General features: G+C 47.8%; 2 pseudogenes; both read right to left on the minus strand.

Annotated features, from left to right (window-relative positions):
• Nucleotides 1-1,020: 1,020 nt before the first annotated feature.
• Nucleotides 1,021-19,720, minus strand: part of LOC140690892 (RNA-binding protein 3-like) — a 200,193-nt pseudogene continuing 181,493 nt past the window's right edge.
• The window catches only part of LOC102545120 (ubiquitin carboxyl-terminal hydrolase 3-like), a 138,639-nt pseudogene continuing 134,226 nt past the window's right edge, over nt 15,308-19,720 (minus strand).

Here is a 19,720-nt window from a genome sequence, read left to right on the forward strand (position 1 = left end):
TTATGTGTGGAATCTTAAAAAATGATAAAAATGAGTTTATTTACATAGACTCACATAGAAAACAAATCTGTGTCTACCAAAGGTGAAAGGATGTATAAACTAGGAGTTTGGGATTAACAGATACTCACTACTACATGTAAAATAGATAAACAACAAAGACCTACACTATAGCACAGGGAACTATATTCAATATCTTGTAATAAGCTACAGTGGAAAAGAGTCTAAAAAGTATATATATATAAAACTGAATCACTTTGCTGTGCCCCAGAAACTAACACTGCATTGTAAATCAACTATACTTCAATCAGAAAATAAATAAAATGCTAAACACTTAATATTTTCACATTTTGTTAAATGCAAATTTATACATATTGACCTAGCCAAACTATTAATCAAAGGTGAAGCTATATTTTTTTTTCAGGTTTCATCTTTTTAATCAACTCCATGAAAGACATCCTAAACACTACATGAAACATAACAGGATATTTTTTTCTTCCAGTATCAAAAACTGACATACAAATATTTTTAAGAAACTTCTATATAACGAAGGCAGATATCTGGAGTAAAAAGTACCCCTAAGTAATTATGTTCTTCATTTCTTAGTTACAGTGGTAAATTGCTTTCTAATGACAACTGAAAACATTGCATACAGGTTTTTTACATGCTCCTAGATGCATATTATCTTCAAAAAAAATCAGTCTGGCCAAACATTTTTGATAATTCTGACAGCCTGAATTAAAACAACTGGTAAAAAGAAAAAATTACCCAGACACTACAGATGTCTCAGAATTTGTCTTTAAACAGGAAATTTTTAGAAAAAAACATGGAGCTTTCTGAAAAGTCTTTAACAAGCTACCTTGGGAGCTCAATTAAAAAAAAAAAAAGCTTGATGTACTTTAAAAAAACCCAGATGTTTCAGTGCAGCTCCAAATATCTTTATAAACACAGCCATTTGGAAGGAAGGTCCTGGATCAGAAGTTTTATTCCTTGTGCATCTACATTAGGCGTGTATGCCTCATTTCAGTTGTCGTAATTGTCCCTGTAATTTCCTCCTGAGTAGCAGTCATAACCACCCTGGCTTCTGCCGCCATAGTCTCTGGACCTTCCATATCCATATCCGTATCCATATCCTCCAGGTCGACTGTCATACCTGCCACCTCCATAGCCCTGGTCTCCACCACCTCTAGGGTAGCCACGACCACACCCATAGGACCCAAAGGTACCCCCTCCTCTTGTTCCTCAGGCTGACTTGCCCGCGTGGTCCACACGGATCTGGCGACCATCCAGAGACTCTCCATTCATGGCTCCCTTGGCATCTGAGGCATGCTCTGGATTGGCAAAGGTGACGAAGCCAAAACCCCGGGATCGCTGAGTCTCCTGGTCCTTGACAATGACCACCTCAGAAATAGGCCCAAAGCTGCTGAAGTGGTCTTCCAGAGCCTGCTCGTCAGTGTTGAAACTGAGCCCTCCCACGAAGAGCTTCCCTTCTTCAGAGGACATGGCAGTAAATGCGAGACCTGGAAATTAAGAAGTAAGAAGTCAGGAGAAACAGCTACCGCCAAAGAGCCGAGAGACTGACAGGTGAAGCTATATTTTGAAAAAGAAGCTAGAGGTGAATTCTTGCCATATGTTTATTTTGCTCTTTAGAAGCAGAGAGGCCTCCTTTTAAACATTTTCTGTTGTCCCTCATGTATGTTCATTCAGCTATAGTTATCTCACCCACACACTCACTATTTAATTGTCCACAAACATTACATATCATTATTTAACTTGTTAATGTGACTCAATCTATGACCTGGTAAACTACTAGAGGACTGTGAGACCACTGTTCTGGGTGCTGACTGACTGCTGTTGCCTTCATGGAAGTAGGAAGATGCTTCTCATATTGTATATCCCTTGGGAGAAAAGGTCAGTCAATCCTCATCTTGAACAATTTTCCACAAAATCGTTTGTGCTTATCTTGGTTTGTTTTATGTTCACTGTTGAAAAATCACAAAAGTTTAAAAACTATGAAAGAGGGTGCTTATTATGAAACAAATCGCTGTTATATGACTGCCTTTTTGTGAAAGACAATCAAATAAACAATATTTTAAAATAAAACAGCAAAAGAAAAAGAGCCTATTTTAAACCACACACACACACACACACACACACACACACTCACACACACACACACACAAACACTTCATGTGAACCATCTGGTGAAACAACAGCTGGAACAATAGCAGAGAATGAAAGCAATAAATTTGTTCCAGTTCACCTTCTTACTCTACTCTTTGAAGTCAGTGCTTTAATTGGTTCCCTGACAAGGTGACCCGTGAGCTCCCAGTCAGAGGCGGTACCCTCAGACCACATCACAAATCCATGCAGTGGTTCAACTTTTTAAATGACGATGAGAATGGAACACATCTATTCCAGCTTTCTGTTTCATAAAAGAAGATAAACAATTTGCTGTGACCTGAACGGTGAAGGGGTGACTCCGCTGCTTAAAAAGATCTCTTTCAGGAGTAAGCAAGTGAAATGGCAAGATTCCTAAAAGTAGAGAGTAAGGATTCATTAATGGATTTCTGAAGATTTGGCTGTGGCTGTTTTATTGTTGTTTAAGAGCCATTTGTTAAAACAGAAATGCCTTTTAGAAAATAAAAGTATTCTCTGTGTGTGTTTATATTATCATAACACTGAATCTTATTAACCAATCTTGAAGTTCCTACAAAAATGATATACGGGTTGAATATTTGAAAGGGAGAGTTCTTGGAAGAAAGATACGGGATTAGTTCCTGTAAGCTGGGGATCTGAGAGAGTGGTTAGAGGTAAGTATTTCCCCCTCTCCACTTTCTAGGCTCCCTGTAGGACTGTTTCCTGTGGCCCTAGTAGTTGGGTGAATCATAAAATTTCTCTGTCATCCTCCTTCCTTTGGACCTGGTCATGTAATGTTCCAGAAGGTGGCTGAGCTGACTGCCCTGGAACTCCCAGTCAATTCTCAAAGGACCTGTACCTTGAAAGAAAAATAAGCCTTTTGTTTTCAGCCACTGTGATTGAGTTTATTGCACAGCATAACAAAGTCCGACCTGATTAATACACATGACCACCTTCAATAATTTCACAGTATTTCTAAGACCTGACTTTCCCTGAACATGTGAATGCCTAGTCAAACTATATGGACTTTATCTCGTATGGAAATAGAGAATGATGAGGTGACTTTTGTGTATGCTTTTGCAATTTAAAAACATTTCCACATATATTATCTCACTGATTTTGTAAAATACTCTTAGAAAACATTAGGAATTTATTACTATCACTGTTTACGCATTAAGAGGTTAAAAATAGTTGAATAATTTGCTATTTAGTCACAGAACCAAGACGGAAATACTCAGTTACATTACGATTTGTTCTCCCCCTCCCTCCAGCACTCTCTTTTTCCAAAATCATCGTAAGCATTGTGAATACCCGAAAGGTCTAAGTCATGTGCAGTCAGAAAGTTAATAGACCAGCTCCTATAATGGGGAGTTATACAAACTAAAACGCACATTAGGATGAAATCTGTGACCACAGAGGGCCTTAGTCACACAGCCAGGATCCTTACAGGTTCTAAAGATACAGTCACTGATTTTGTGCAAGAAGGAACTAGTCACCAATAATCCATACTATGAATAACTTCTATTAAAAATATGGGAAAACCACCAAGAGTATTGGTTATACAGTCCCCTCAAAAGTAGAGATATTTTCGCGAAATTAGGAGTATGGAAACGAAGTAGAACTGAGGAAGCTAGTTTTGTCATTTTCATTGGGGGGAGGGGTCCCTGGGACTCTCTGCATTTCTGTGAATCCTAAGAGAAGTCTTGAAAAATAGTAAATAATTACTGATTAGAATGGGGGTGGGATAAGGGAGCAGTAAGAGAAATAACAAAAATACAATATAAGTATTTATTTTTCAGAAGAAGAAGAGGCAAAACCACAAACATAAAGAATCCTGGGCATTCCTGAACATCTATCATGCTGTCAAAATTGTATGAATTTTGCCTAATGGATGCTTAAGACTTGGTGTTCACAGGAACAGCTTCCAGGATGTGAAGAAAATATTCTTTGTCTTAAGAGGAGGGATCCCATTAAATGTTTGTAGACATTCAGTTGTGCTTCTGTGGGCAAACATCCTGTGATCCTCACATCTACCCAGGTGTGAATCTCAAAGCCTGCAGGTGTGATTTCCATCACAAAGTAAATAAGGAATAAATGAAGTTGTTAAATGTCAACTCTCTTAGATGAACCACTTTAACATTCTTCTCTTCAAAGACAGTCTTAGATTTTTGTCACTCACCAATCCTATTTTTTGAAACGGCACTTCGATGGGATATCTCAGTTTGAATATCAATTTAAGGTTTAAGATACAGTGGTATCTCATTTACCAGGTTTTTGTAGTAAATATGAGTTATGCACGTGGACCATTTAAAGATTTGTGTTTTCCCACATGATTTAGAGCATGGTCTTGCACAAAAAGGTCACTGAAAAGTCTCTTCAATTTAATTGCTCCATGCCATGAATTACCTGTGTATATATGGATGCAGAGTAAGCTTTCCATCTGAAGAGATTAAGAAACATTTCATTAACACTAGAAATCTCTACTCCAGTTTTAGAGCATCTGCACCTGTGCCTGCACCTGTTTCTTAAGGATCAGAAAGGGAAGAGCTGCTTCTTCCAGGTTTTGGGGACGTAAAGAATAAGATTTTCCCTGACCTCAGCAGGAACAAGTTGTAAGAATATGGAACTCTGATATTAGCCGTATGTTCCATGTCCCAGTTGTTAAGGTTTCCTTCAGTACAGCTGATTAATTACATTTTTTTAAAGTCAGGCAGTTGACACCTGTGACATCATACATCCTTTGAGGCTGATGGACCTGAAATCCTCAGGATGCTAAGAGACCCTGCAGGGTAGGAGCAGGAGGGCTCGAGGACAATTCCCCGATCTGGTGCAGTCGCACCTTTTAATAACGCTTTGGCTTATGTAAATGTCCCGCTAAGAACTGAGTTCTGGAGTACAAGTCTCACCAAGCACTGGAGGCTTGTGGGTGTGATAGTAAAAGGCATTTCTGAAAGCTCTGCTCTGGTTAGAGCTTCAGCCAGCATAGTCTTTATTACATCCTGTGAAGACAGCTGGTGGACACCGGGGAGAATACAGTATATCTGGGTGTGAGACTACAGGCCCCCAGGGATGGTGAAAGAACTGAACTGAAGCCCATCAGTGCTCTAACAGGAAGTCTAGTTTCCTTCACATCGTCAGTGTCAATAGTTGAGACGGAGACTGGGGAAGAGGCTGCGGTGTGCAGCCCACAGTGAGTGTCAGTGGGAACCCTGATGAAAGGGAAAGCCTCTTCTCAAGTTAAAAAAACCTGCCTAATTCAAGTACTGTGAATACACTAATATATTTTAATTTAATAGTTCTAAGACAGTTGTTTTCATTGTTAACCGGTGGGCTGGGGAGTGTTAAAGGAAATTTGAAAATCTGAATAAATATTTCAGAAGTTGTCCTAACAACTCAGAGATTGAATTTGAAATGGCAACCAGTTTCTTGGACTTCTAATTTATCTTTCTTCCCAGGAAGTGATAACACCTTGAGTACAGTAATGAAGTAAATGAATTTTTAGTTTTTCTTCATCTCACAATATATGTGGGAGATGTTCTTGGCTGACAGAGTTATTAGAGGCAATAAAAAGCCATTGGTGTCCAAAACTTCATTGTGGTCATGACTGGCAGAGCTACCATAAACTTACTCTTAATAAAACTCAGTTGTCCAATTTTCCATATCAGTGAAGAAGAACACTCAGCTGGAAAATGAAATTTATGTACAGTCTATCTAGATGAGATGGCATCTCTGTCATGAGGGGTGCAAAGGGCTCCGGAAAAGCAATATGCAGATCTGGGTTTCAGTCCTTTTCTGCCTCTTACGCTGTAACTGGGACTCTGGGGAAATGCAGTACCCAAGTTCCTTGGCCATAATGTTAGAACTAAGTTCTTTTCTAGTTTCATGAACTACGAAGACCTATGAACTATGAATTGAGTGCTGTAGGGGTGTCCAGAGCTACCTGATGTAACCCTACTGCATACAGTTAAGGTTCCTAAGGTTCTAAAGCCTTTCATGTGAGGTGTGGACCAAAGCAAAGACTTCAGTCCAGAGGGGGTGACACGGGGCCTGGGCGCCCGTTCTTGGCCTGCCTGTGTCCAGTGTGAGTGTGCCTGGCCTTGGCCGAGGTGACCTGGTGGGGCCTGCACAGGCCAGGCAGCATTGCACGTGCATCCAGGAGCACGGTGGTCTCTGTCACAGGGGGTGTGGCCTTGCCCCAGAGCTGAGACATCTGCACTGTCCTGCCAGAGGCGTGTCCCACGCTCGTGCTGATGCACCGGCCCTGAGATCTTTAACTCCCCCAGCCTCTGGCCCCTGTGCCCCGAGAGCATCTAGACGTCTTGCTGTTTCCTGCTCACCATGTCCATGTAGAAAGTGCCACGGTAAAGTGGCCAGGTGTGCAGTGTGTGCCATCTGAAACTCGTGCAGGTCCCTGCAGGGCGAGCAGGGCTGTTCGCTCCTCCAGGAGAGGAGCTGAACTCCATCCCCCATAGTGCCAGGCCTGGGAGGGGTGTTGCCAGGCGAGTGTCTGAGACCAGAGGCCACACGGGGCAGCCCAGGGTGTCGGCCGCGGTCCTCCTGCTTCTCACGGTGGAGACTGGGAAGGGGCTCCCGGGGTCCAGCGCCCTGAAGTTCTTCGTGGGGGCTCTGCCTCCTGCAGCTCCTCCCACATGCTGCCTCGCTGGGGAGGCGAGGTTTCCAGGGGCTACACTCGGCCCGTCTCCCTCGATGTCTTTCCCCGAGGCCAGGGGACTGAGGGGGCGTCCGGCAGCTGCTTAGTGTCCCTGCCAGTTGTGCGCTCGGGGGCCAGTGCAGTGTTCCCGGCACGCTGGGCCTCGGGCAGACTTCCCGAACCTCCCCCCTTATGCCCGTGGCTGGTCATCGGAAGCGGGGCCAGACTTGTCAGCAGGACCCCGGGGAGGCCCTGTGGGCCCCGAGCCAGGGCCGGGTCTGCACGCGCCTTCTGGAACGTCGGAGGAGACAGTTTGGGTTTGTGGGCCGTGCAGTCTTTAGCGTCCGCTCAATTCTGCCCGCGAGGTGGGCGGGCCTGCGAACCTCAGAAATGGGCCGTGGGCTGTGGGCCGTGGGCCGGGTCTGCTCCGATAAGTTCCTAGTCTGTTTCTGAGAATCCTTCTGAGAATTATTTTCTTTACAGGCCTGGGGTTAGGCCAGTGGGGCTCTGCTGCCACCTAGTGGCCGATAATTTTGCTGGGTAAACTCACACCCATCTTGAGGGTTCGTTCAGCTTCTCCAAGGGGAGACTGAAGGCTTTCAGAGCCCCCAGATGGGGAGTGCTTCCCCCCTCGCCTGAGTTTGGGGGTCCAGTTGGCCAACATACTCTGGGCCTCCTTGGAGAGGCCCGCGTACCCGTGTCAGGACCCCACTCCAGGTGCGGCCGAGAGTCTGCGAGCTGCGGGGTGGGAAGGGGCGGCCGGCTGAGCATGTCTGTCCGTCCGTCCGTCCATCCGTCCACAGCTGTGGTCTGTCAGTCTCGGCCTTGCCTGCACCTGCAGCCTCCCCACCTCACCAGAGGCCGCGCCATCCCCTCCGAGCTTCAGGCCAGCGCGTGCCCTCCCGGGGCGGCGGGCGAGCTGTGAGGACCAGGCCCCGGGCAGGGAGCGGCCTTGCGGGGAGGCCCCCAGTGCTGGCCTGCCCGCGCCCCGCACAGGGCCCCTCCCGCAGCCAGGCTGGGCGGGTAGCGAGGACACCTGTCAGACACGCCTGCGAGCTGGCAGGACTCTGCACGGACACGGGGGAGCCTGGGCGGGGGCGCGGGGTGGGGGGGTGCAGGCAGAGGCCGGCCAGGGCCGCATCTGTCTGGCCCCCTCCGTGACCCGGGGCTTCCTGTCCAGGGGACACGGGCTGACGACAGCAGGACATGGGGCTTCGGATCCCTGGAAATGGGGGCCCAGGAGGTCCCTTCGTGAAGCCGAGGGGCAGCAGCTCAGTGCAGGGGTGTGGGGAGGACGGTGACGAGCCCCCCAACTCAGCCTGGGCCCCCAGGAGAATTCAGCCCTCGGCTGGCCCTCTGGAGGCGCTGACCCGAGCTGGGAGGCGGGCAGAAGCGAAGGTCTGCACCCCACCCAGTCCTGGCGCCCCCTAGCCGCTGGGCTGGGGGTCGTGGTTTGGAGCCAGTGAGGTCAGATGGAGAAGGTATGTGAGGCCCCAGGGGTGGGGGTGGGTCTGTGTGAACCCGGCCAGAGGGCCTTTCAGACATTAGGTGGTGGGGGACCTTTGCTGAGGATGGCAGCCAGCTTCCCACCCCCAGCCGTGCCCAGGGTGCTAGTAGGCTTTTTCGAAAGCTCAGGGTGTCAGAAGGAGCACAGTGGCCACCTGCTCCCAAGGCCCGGAACTCAAGGCAGCCCTTCCTCCCACCCACTCCTGAGGGGCCAGGTCTCTCAGCCAGTGTCCCATCCTGGAGGTGAGGTCCACCTCCCGTCCCAGCCTCACAGGACAGAACTGCCCTCAGCCCCATGTGGCGGGCTCCCCCAGGGGTGCTGTCCGTCTAGGTGACACTGTGTGGTTACAAACCCTCCTGTCCCTCGGACTCCTCTGTGGTCCCTCCTTCCCTGAGCACAGTGTCCCTCGTGCTTGGTCCCACCCCGCTGGGTTCCAGGCTGTCACACGGGCCCGGTGTACTGCAGAGTGGGAATCCCTACTTTCCTTTGATCCCCCAAAAGCAAGCCATGGACCTACGTTGTGGCCAGAACAGCCTCAAAAAAGCCTTGGCCCGGCTTCTCTGGGCGTGATTCCAGGTGGGGGCTGTCGTAGATACAGCTGCGATGGAAGTTGAAGTGCAGGGCTGTATTTCTCTGGAGTAAATGCCCAACAGCGCGCTGGCTAGGCTGTATACTAAGTGCATGTTTAGTTTTATAAGAAAAGATTTTCTCCAGAGTGGCTGTACCGTTTTACATTTCTACCAGAAACGTGTGTGAGGCCGGCTCCTGTCCACCCCTGGCAGTATCCGCTGCTAGCCCTGCTTGTTAAGCTGTCCTAGTACATACGCAGCGACACCCCTTGTGGGTTGAACTTGCATTTACCCGATAGCTAACGATGTTGAGCATCTTTTCACGTGCTTGTTGGCTACTCCTACATTTAATTTGGGGAAATAACCGTTCATGTCTTTGGTCATTTTCTAATTGATTTTTAAAAAGTGTTTACTGCCAAGTTTCCTTTACATAGGCGCGTACTAGTCTTGTAGGATTTGTGGTTTGCAAATATTCTCCCCCCAGTCTGCAGCCTGTCTTTTCATTCCCTTAACAGGGTGTGTGGCACAGCAAAAGTTTTTAATTTTGATTAAGTCCAGTTTATCAGTTTTTTCTTTCATGGATCATGCTTTCTGTGTCAAGTCTAAGAACTCTTTGCCCAGCCCCAGGTCCTGAAGATTTTCTTTTTTTTTTTCCCCCTAAAAGTTTTGTAGTTTCTTGCTCATTCTATCTGTGGCCCATTTTTGAGTTAGTATTTGTGGACGGCATGAGACCGAGGGCCAGGGGCCTGTGTCCCAGCACCTTTCATGGGGGGACCACCCCTTCTCCCTGGACCTGCTTTCCACCCTGTCAGAGCCGAGCCGCCTCTGGTGGGTCTACTTCTGGGTTCTCTGTTCTAGTCCACTGACCTCCGGGTCCCTCCCGATGCCAGCACCACACTTGAATTCTGTAGCTATAAAATGAGCCTTATTATCAGACTGAGGGGATCTTCCTGCTTTATCCTTCTCTTTCCATGTATATTCTGGAATAAGTTTATGTCTATAAACGGCGCTGAGACTTTGGTCAGAACTGTACTGAGCTTGCAGTTGAATTTGGAGAAAAATGACATCTTCACTGTGTTGAGTCTTCCAATGGCTGTCACGTCCCTCAATTTATTTGGGTTTCTTTGATTTATTTCATCAGCATTTTGCAGTTTTCAGCATATGGATCCTTCATAAGTTTTGTTAAGTATGGACCTGAGTATTTCATTGTATTTTGAGTGATCTTAAATAATACTCGTTTTAAATTTTGGTGTATGTGTGCTCACCATTAGTATATAGAAATGCAGTTAATTTTGTGTATTTTATATTCTACACCATTATGAATGCATGTATTAGTTCTAGGGGTTCTGTTTTGTTTTATAGATTCCTCGAGGTTTTCCTGGTAGACAATCCGATCATCTGCAAATAGAGATGCTAGTCTTCTTTTTTCTTTTTCAGTGTATCTGCTTCTGATTTTTTTTTGCCTAGTGCAGTGGCTGGAGCTCTGAGTGGCGTGCTGAGTAAGTGGTGGTGGTGGATGGCCGAGCTCAGCCCAGTCTTAGGGGAAGCGTCCCGTCTGCCACCGTCACGTGTGATGCTCGCTGGAGGGATTTTATAGACGCTGCCTAGCAAGTCGCGATCATTTGCCTCTGTTCTTAACTTGCTGGTATTTTTTTAAATCATGAATTAGGTGTTGAATTTTGTCAAATGCTTTTTAACACATCAGATTGTATAACCGTATGGTTTCAATGCTTCGGCTTGTTGACATGGTACATTAAATTGATTTTTCTTATTGTGGAAGCAGCGTTATATATCTGGATAAATCCTACTTGTCCATGGTGTATAATTCTTTTCTGCATTGCTGGATTCATTTGCTAATTAAAAAAACTTTTTGATAGGGGGGATGGTATAGCTCAGTGGTAGAGTGAGTGCTTAGCATGCACAAGGTCATGGATTGGATCCACAGTACCTCCATTAAATTAAAAAAATATAAACCTAATCACCTGTACCCCCCAAAAAACCAAAAAAAAAAGTTTTAAAAATGAAAATCTTAAAAAAAAACTTTTTGGTCTATTTGTGTTGACGTTCAGAGAGAAATTCGTCTACATTTTTCTTTTTCTCTACTGTCTGATCTCTGGTTTTGGTATCAGAGCAATAGCAGCCTCACAAAGTGGGGGAAGGGCGCCTCAGTCACAGCTGCGGGGTGGTGGTCCGGGCAGTCCCACCCCTCCCTAGGCTCCCTGGTACCCCGGGCAGAGGGAGGAATGCCTTGTCACCTCTGGGTGGGAGCCTGCTCTGATAGGGGCACTAGCGAGTGTGCGTGTGCGTGTCCTGTGTGTGTGTCCTGCCAGCTTCGCCTGAGACGGCAGAGTTGTCAGAAAGCTTCCTGGCTTGCTAGGTTTCCTGGTCCCAGTCCTTTGCCAAGAAAGAGACAGACAGAGGTGGGCGCTGTTGGCCCGGCCCGGGCCTCCCGCCTCTGATTAACCCCTGGCGGGCCCTGCAGGCTCCGAGGCCCCCCTTGACTGCGCACGAACCCTCCCTTCCCAGGATTATCTCAGCATCTCCTGAACTCTCTCCTGGCTTCTCATCCTCAGCCTGGACTCCCTGCCCCCAGCCAGACTAACTGCTGGTGGTGAAACATTGTGATTTATCCAGACTCCCTCACAGCCCTGCCTTCTGCAGACTCTACCTGCCCCCCTTCTTAAAGTGTCCTGCAGCACCCTGCACCCGCAGGCCCTGTGTCTGCTCTAGGTCCACCCTCCGCCACTGCGGTGCCGGTGCCGGACAAGTCCAGCCTCTGGGCGCAGCCCGGCCTGCAGGACCCCGGCCTCGCTGGGAGCCGCTCGCTGGCGCGCAGGTGCGCGTGTCCGCCCTTCTAAGCGCTTGCGGGGCGCGACTCGCAGCGCGTTCAGCTGCTTTTTTTCTGACCAGGCCCCAGGAGAGGGGATGCACCCGCCTTGGGCGCCCCTCCTTTGAAACTGATTCATGGTGGCGGCCGGCTCACAGGACGCTGAGAACCACTGCCCCTGCTGTGATGAAGAGGGTCGTTCAGCGTGGGTGGGGGTGGGGAGTGCCAGACAGCGGGAGCAGGGAAAGGGAGTCGCAGGCCGCATTCTCTCTCCTCTGTGGCCTCGCTTCCTAACAGGGGTTGAATTTTGAAAAGAGTGCAGAGCCTTTCCACTCCAAGATGGACCCCTCACTCACATATCGCTCCACGGGGCTGTCGGTGACGTCGGGAGAGGGGGCTCATTGCACGGAGTCTCTACGGCACACCCCCTGCAGGTTTCTGGCCCCCTGGTGTTTCTTACCAAATTTAATGACAGAGGACTATGTATTAGTAAACTAATTCCCTTCACGTGTTTCTAAAGTGATGTAAATTTCAAATAGAACGTTCTTCGGTTAGTTAATTTCTGGTTTCCTTGCATTGTTATCAGAAACTGCGGCCTGCACTATTTCTAGTTTATGTGACTTACCGAGAGAGGTGGTCCTGTCTTAGGGAAGAGCCTCTGGGGAGAAGGGGCGAGAGGTCTCAGGCTCCTGCCATTTCCCTCCACGTAGGGCTCCTATGTTAATGTTGGCGGTTCGGGTCCTAAGTGAGTCTCCCTCTTCTGAGAGGGAGCCTCCAGTTGGCCATGGGTGCGGGGCCCTGGGGCCCTAACGCTCCCTCACAGACAGTGGGAGCTGTTACTCCTGTTTTTATCCATCTCCCTGCACCTGCGCAGCCGCTTGGGCCCCAGGCTCTGCCCTTGCTAGAATTGCTCCCCCCACCCCCTTCCTGGTGGCTCCGCCTGGTAGAGGCTTCAGCTTCATTGTCTTTGCTCCTTATTCCCTGCGTATTCATCCACTTTCCAGATCCCAGTCTCGCCTTGACAACTCTTGTTTGTTGTTCTCTCTCCTCTCGGCTTAGTGCTTGAGGGTTTGTGCTATTATATTTTGTGTGTCATTTTGGTGCAGTTTCTGTAAACGCATGCTAATTCTGTGATGTTTAATGCAAGGTTTCTTCCGTTCCTTTCTTAACCTTTTGAGTATTTACTACCTTTGTTCTTTTTAATTGAAGTATAGTTGATTTACAATGTTGTGTTGGGTTCAGGTGTACAGCAAACCTATTCAATTAAATGTGTACATACATGTATATGCTTTTTCAGACTCTTTTCCATTATAGGTTATTATAAGATATTGAATATAGTTCGGTGTGCTGCACAGTAGAACCTTGTTGTTCATCTATTTTATGTATAGTAATATGTATCTTTTAATCCCAACTCCCAATTTATCCCTCCACCATTACCTTTGCTTTTTAAATTGAGTATAGTATAAATTTCATACCTTAGAAGTGCACATTTTCGTAGTTTTTAACAGACTCACCAAGGTGTGCTACCACCAGCACGATCTAATTACAGAACATTTTATTCGCCCCTAAAGGACCCCACACCCATGATCAGTCACTTGTGTTCCCTCTCTCCTCAGCCCTGGGGACACTGGTCCATTTCCTGGCCCTGCAGGTTTGCCTGTTCTGGACATTTAGCACTCGTGGGATCACACGTATGTGACCTTCTGTGTTGGGCTTCTTCCCCTGAGCTGAACGTTTTCCAGGATCATCCGTGTCATAGCCGCGTCAGCGCTTCCTCCCTTTTTGTGGCCAGGTACATCCAGATATAAGGGCCCCCCGCACGTGGTTCATCCATTCGTCCTTGGGAGGTGGACACTGGGTTGTCCACTTCCTGACCGCCGTGGACAGTGCTGCTGGGAGCGTCCAGTTCAAGTGCGGTTGTGGACAGATGCCTTCAGTTCTCCTGGGTCTGTGCCTGCGAGCGGGGGCTGGGTCATGTGGCGGCCCTCGGGGTAACTTTGCAGCAGCTGCCAGACTGTCAGTGGTTGTACCACTTTATAGTCCCACCAGCAGTGTCTGAAGATTCCAGTTTTTTCCCATGTCCTTGCTGACATCTGTTATTTTCTGCTTCTCCTTACTGTTATTGTAAGTATTATCACTACTGTCGCCATCCTAAGTGGGTGTGGTGTGATGTCTCATTGTGGTTTTATTTGCATTTCTCTTTTCTATTCCTTATTCTATTTTTCTGTATTTTTTTTCTTTTTAAAAGCCCAGTGTTTTATCTTTGTTTTGTTTTTCTCTTTTGGGGGGGAGATTAGATTTTATTTTTACTTATTTATTTTTAACGGAGGTACTGGGGGTTGAAACCAGGACCTCGTGCATGCTGAGCACGCACTCTACCCCTGAGCCCCACCTTCCCCCTTGTGTTTTCCTAAGGACTAATGATGCTGAGCTGCTCTTCCTGTGCTTATGGGCCGTTTCTATACTTTCATTAGCCAAATATGTCCTAAAGTCTTTTGCATATTTTTAAATTGTTTTTGAATTGCTGAGTTGTAGAAATTCTATATGTAATAGTCTGAATACTAGTCCCTACTCCGGTATACAATTTGCAAATACTTTATTCTGGTACATACATTTTATTTTCACTTTCTTGTTTGTGTCTTTTGATGGACAAAAATTCTTATTTTTCATGAAGTCCAGTTTATCTGCGTTTTTGTTGTTGCCTGTGATTTTGGTGTCATATTCATGAAATCGTTGCCAAATCCATGAAGATTTTTTCCAGTGTTTAGTTTTAGCTCTTGAGTGTATGTCTTTGATCCATTCAAAATTAATTTTTGTATGTGGTATAAAATGAGACTCTAAGTTCATTCTCCCGTGTGTGGAGATCAGTTTCCCCAGCACCACATGTTGCAACGACTGTTCTTTTCTCTTTGACTTGTCTTGGCACCCTTGCCGAAAATTCTTCCATTGCTTTCTGATGAGTTCCCACCCATGATCTTAAGGCCTCTCTGATCCTCTGATCAGTAACACACTAAGCCTGGTCCTTCCCAGCTGTGTCTTCCCAGCTGAGACACCACGTGCCCCTGTGAAGGGGGAAGGCTTTTTACTCAATGCCATCCCTCATGACATTTCCTTATGTGTTGTTTTTTCTCATCTATATCGTTTTGAGCCTCACGCATTACGTGGGAAAGATACGTTAGCTTGAAACAGACTCGGTCAGCGATGTTGTTTATTGTGTAAAGTGGTTACCTGACTGGCATGGAGGAAGGCAGTGACAGTTAACACGGGCTTCTAATTATTTTTGGTGCTACAACCTCGCAGTTCCAAATGTTGGGTGCTTTGTAAAGAAGCCTGGTAAGACGTCCATAACCACGAGGTGCAGAGGGCGTAAGCATGCACCGAAAAGCAGACTTAAAACGCAGCAAAGAGGGGAATGTCATAAAAACAAATTCTTGTACCTGGGGATTAAATTTCCTGTTTGGGTAACAGATGTGAATTTAGAAAGTGAAATGTCAGGAAACTTGGATCAAGGTGAAAATGACGCATTCTGGAAAAAGATGACATGGACAGAGTTGCACGTGGAATGGAAGGGTCTGAATGACACAGACTAGCCGTGAAAGAGAAAAACCAGCAATGTATTGAAGTTAATATATAATTTCATAAATGTTATTTGTAAACCAATATATGTACATATATAAACGTACTAAATATTTTAAGTAGAAAGTTGACTGTTTCACTTATATTCTCAAAAGTCTTTTTATAGCTTTAACAAAAAACTTCCCTTGGACTTCTCATCTTTGAAATGGGCGGCGCCTCCATGTCTGCAGCGCGGCCCCTCGGGCGCAGGGCAGCGTCCGGGGAGCAGCTCCGCCTGGCCTCCGGCCTCCACCCGCGTACACCCCGCACCCCCGTGTGTGAGGAGCGCGGCTGCGCTGTGTGCGGGAAGGCAGTTGTGCCGAAGCTCGGCCCGGCGGGACGAGGTCGCAGCTTGGAAGCGTGATTTTGTGCCTTAGGTAGGCAGGCTCCTCCAAGTCACCAGTTCCAGCTGTGATGCTCTGACTTACTGTGCGTCTGAACACATGCCATCCAGGGACTTGCTGTGACTCGGGGAGCGTGCTTATGGGGGAGGGTGAGTGCCTGTGACCTGTCTTGTTCACGTGTTGTTCTCCAGGAATGTGTGTGACAAAGTCAAGCTCGCCCTTTAAAGTGGAATATGTTCCAAGTGGCATGACACTGAGTTTTACCCTTGGGTCCGTGATGTGGTGTCAGCTGGGAGCAGCGCTGTGAAGAGAAGACAGACCCTGGGAAGGGAGACCGTAGCAAGGAAAGGAAGCCGACACAGTGCTGGGGTCCTGCGGGAACCTCACTCCTGGGCGGCTCTTGAAAGTCACCTGTAGTAGTTAGAGTTTGAAGAAGCAGGTCCAAACTGGGGCAGAAATGTTTCTCCATGGCTTTTCCCCTTGAACTTTGAGGAACGTGGATGCCTTAGAACCGTGTCCCCCAGTTTTAGCCCCCGAGGTCCTCATCCCGCCATTTTGCAAAGAAGCCGGGTAGGGGTCTGAAGAGCTGGGCCTGTTGTTCTATAAGTGAGGACCAGCCCCGTGCAGGGCCCCGAGCTAACTCTGCCACCTGGCCTGGCCCTGCTGACTGTTCTGTCACGTGTGTGTGGGTGCAGGAGCCTGTGTGCACGTGTGCAAGAGCGTCTGAGCGTGTGTGCAGGTGTGTGTTCTGTGTGCCGCTTGGCATTCCAGCACCCTGAGGTCCGAGTTATGTCTGCCGCCTCCCAGGTTCCGAGGCTGCAGCACTTAAGTTCTCTGGTCTGTTTCTCACCTAAATTAACAATCAGGGTTTACCTGAGCGAGCACACTTAGCAGGGAACTGATTTTGTTGCCTCCCCCAGGAGATCTCCCTCGGGCCTCCTCGGATATGTCCAACGGAGAGGACTGCGCGGAGCCGACGCCCAGGCGACCCCACAGGGGCGCCCCCGCGGCCGCGCCGCTGCAGGACCGGGGGGTACCTGCGTGCTGGGCAGCTCTGCGTGTGCCCCGCCCACGTCACTGCGAGCAGGACCAGAGGCACAGGTAGGCGCGGGGCTGAGCGGGCTGGAGCGGGGGGGGGGGGCAGTGGGCGGGACCAGCAGTGGGCTGGGGGCGGGGTGAGGGGACGTGCAAGGGGGGGGCCTGGGTGAGGGGCGGGGCGCTCGGGGTGGGGGCGGGGGCGGGGCCGGGGCCGAGCTCCGGCCGCTCTAACGCCAGACCTTGTCCTCCTCAGCGAATGCGGAGACCTGGTGCCCGGATCCTGGGCCTTCAGCGGCTGCCGCCCCGGCAGGCGCGTCTTTGCGGCCCTGCACTGCCTCCCCGCCAGGCACCTGGCTGCTGCTGTAAGCGGATCCGGCTTCTGGGCTCACAGTCCACACATGCATGCAGTTGCTCCTTTATAATACAGATCCATAGAAATCTGCCTGTGCCAGGAGACACAAGAATGAGCAATCTGGGTCAGTTCATCCCTTGCGAAAGTCATATTCGCTGTGAATCACATTTTTTTTTTAATATCAGTATTGCCATTAAAAAATTTATTCCTAAATTTCCCATATCTCAATTATTGGGTTTCAACGTGATGTCCAAACTGTGTCCTTATGTGTCCTTTAGAGAGAGCAGAATTTGGGCCATGCACAAGCTGGTAAGCAGAGCCACCCCGGGCAGACAGGTTCCCTCAAATAATCTCTCTGTTGGATTTCTCTGCACTACATCAACACCATGTTCTCAACTGTGACATGCGAAGGGCACCCTGTGGCAGGACGGGAACGGGCCTGGATGGCCAGGCGCTGCCCTTCAGGGCCACCGCGTCCGTGCCCCCTGGGAAGGAAGGTGCCTTGTACCCACGGCTCAGGCCTGCCACGTAAATAGATAAAAGCCAGCGGGCTGTGGAGAACATGCGGGGTGAACACTCATTTTGTGAAGATTCTCAGCAGTTTCCAACTCAATGCAAATGTCTCCCTTGTGAAACTGAATAAGGAATATGGATTTCCTAGGTCTGAACACAGCCACTCTGCTGAGAAGGCGGCTGCGGCAGAGCCCAGGGGCACAGGTGAAGGAGGCACAGCGTTTGCACCCCTTGTCCTTGCTCCGGCCCCTATTCAGTAAGCGCTGGCGGGGGCAGCGGGGAGGGGCACAGCTGACTGCAGCAGAGCCCTTCAGCCCCCTTTGTTACCCCTGGGCCTTGTGGAGCCCCTCCGCTGGCTCTCCTGTTCCTCCCTGCACTGCAGTCAGCTGTGGGCAAATCCCACAATCTAAGGCACACTTAATAGTAGCAGAAGCCTCCAGTCCCACTTCGCATCCCCTCGTGCACTGTCCTGACCGCAGTGGAGGGCAGCTCTTGTGGGGTGGAGCCCTTCAAGCCACCTTCCTGCCCCCACCATTTCGGGGGGATGCCCTGGGTGGGGCCATGAATGGAGGACACAGTTCATGAATGCTCAGCTTTAAAGAAACCTTCCCACCCCTCCTTCCGTCTTCTGCCCCCTTGGGGAGGACTAGCAGTCTAGGGATGCTCTTAATGCGGGTGCAGCCCTTCAGTCCCACTTCAGACCCCCTTGTGCACTGTCCTGACTGCAGAAGAGGGGCAGTCCTTGTCGGGTGGAGCCCTGCAGCCCCGCTTCCTTCTCCCCCGTCTTCTCAGCCAGCTCTGCCTGGTGCCAGCAGTGCCCGTAGGGGCAAGTGTGATTATATAGTGCAATGTCCTCTTCCTCCCGCCCTCTCCTACTGGGCTCTCTTAGTTCTATTGGCTTATTTTTTAACATAATGACATCAGAGTGAGCACAAAAGGCCTTCTTCCTCCTTTTTAAAAATATGGCCTCTGTTATTCTAGTTAATTTTAAATTTCACTTTATCACTGTAATCACTATGTTTTACATAAAAGCATTGAATAGAACATGAAATGTTCTGTCTTGAGATCTGTTATTTTAATATCTGGTGATTTATTGACTAATATGATTAATGTGACTAGCCGCAGGATTATGCAAGGTACTGAGGCACAGGCTGTAGTTCAAAGCAAGTTAATAAATGCTATCTCCTCATCATTATAGGAAGGAAAAAATTAACATTGGCTCTCTCATCTGCTTACCTTAAAGACTAAGAAGGACTTGTAAAAAAAAACAAAAAACACAGCAAAGTAGGAGACTGAATTGTTTCATGCCCTGAAGAAAACAGAAGCAGATGTTTGTGCTATAAAATGTAATTAAAAGTACACAATAGAAGCCCTTGTAAAACCTTGTCCATGCCTGTCTTAGCTCTTATCACATTGAACTATGACAATATGCTTATATTTTGTCTTATTTACTGTGTCATAAACCTCTTAAAGGAAAGGACAATATCTTTTTTATCCTTGTTTCATTAGCACTTACAGCAAATATCTGCCTCCCAATAAGCTCCTTACTAAGTGTTAAAAAGAACTGGGGGAAAAAAGAAAGATTTTTTTCTTTCCTGCTCATAATTTTTCTTTCTATTTCTTAATTATTTGGTTCCCACCTTTGCTTCTAGTTTATATTTCCTCTACTGGAGAGTCTATAATACCCTGACCTTTATCCTTATCTCTAAATTCTTTCTTGATGGACAGGCTTAAATCTCCAAATATCAACTAAATATTGCTTGAGTACCTTGTTGTCATCTGACACTTAACACTCTCAGAACAAAATTCATTAATTTCCCTCCATATCAACTTTCTTGATGTTTTCATGTCATCACAATTATATCCATAGATGCAAAATCTCTTTATCTTCTAGGTTTTTTCTTGTTTTCCCTCATCAAATTCAATAAATTATTGCTTCCCCCCATTTTGTTTATAATGTATTTGAAATTTCTATCCTCCCAGAATATCTGGTGAATTATATCTAACAACCAAAATCACAATCATACCGCCCAGACTGAGGTGGTCTAACCTCGGTGAATGACCGCCCTCATCAACCCGTCATGCAAGTCAGAAACCTGGACATCGCCTTAGACATACTCACTCACCCTCGATATCCAACCGAGTTCTGTCCCTGTGTGCCTACTTCT

This window comes from Vicugna pacos, chromosome 32, assembly GCF_048564905.1.
Source record: "Vicugna pacos chromosome 32, VicPac4, whole genome shotgun sequence".
NCBI classification, from domain to species: domain Eukaryota; kingdom Metazoa; phylum Chordata; class Mammalia; order Artiodactyla; family Camelidae; genus Vicugna; species Vicugna pacos.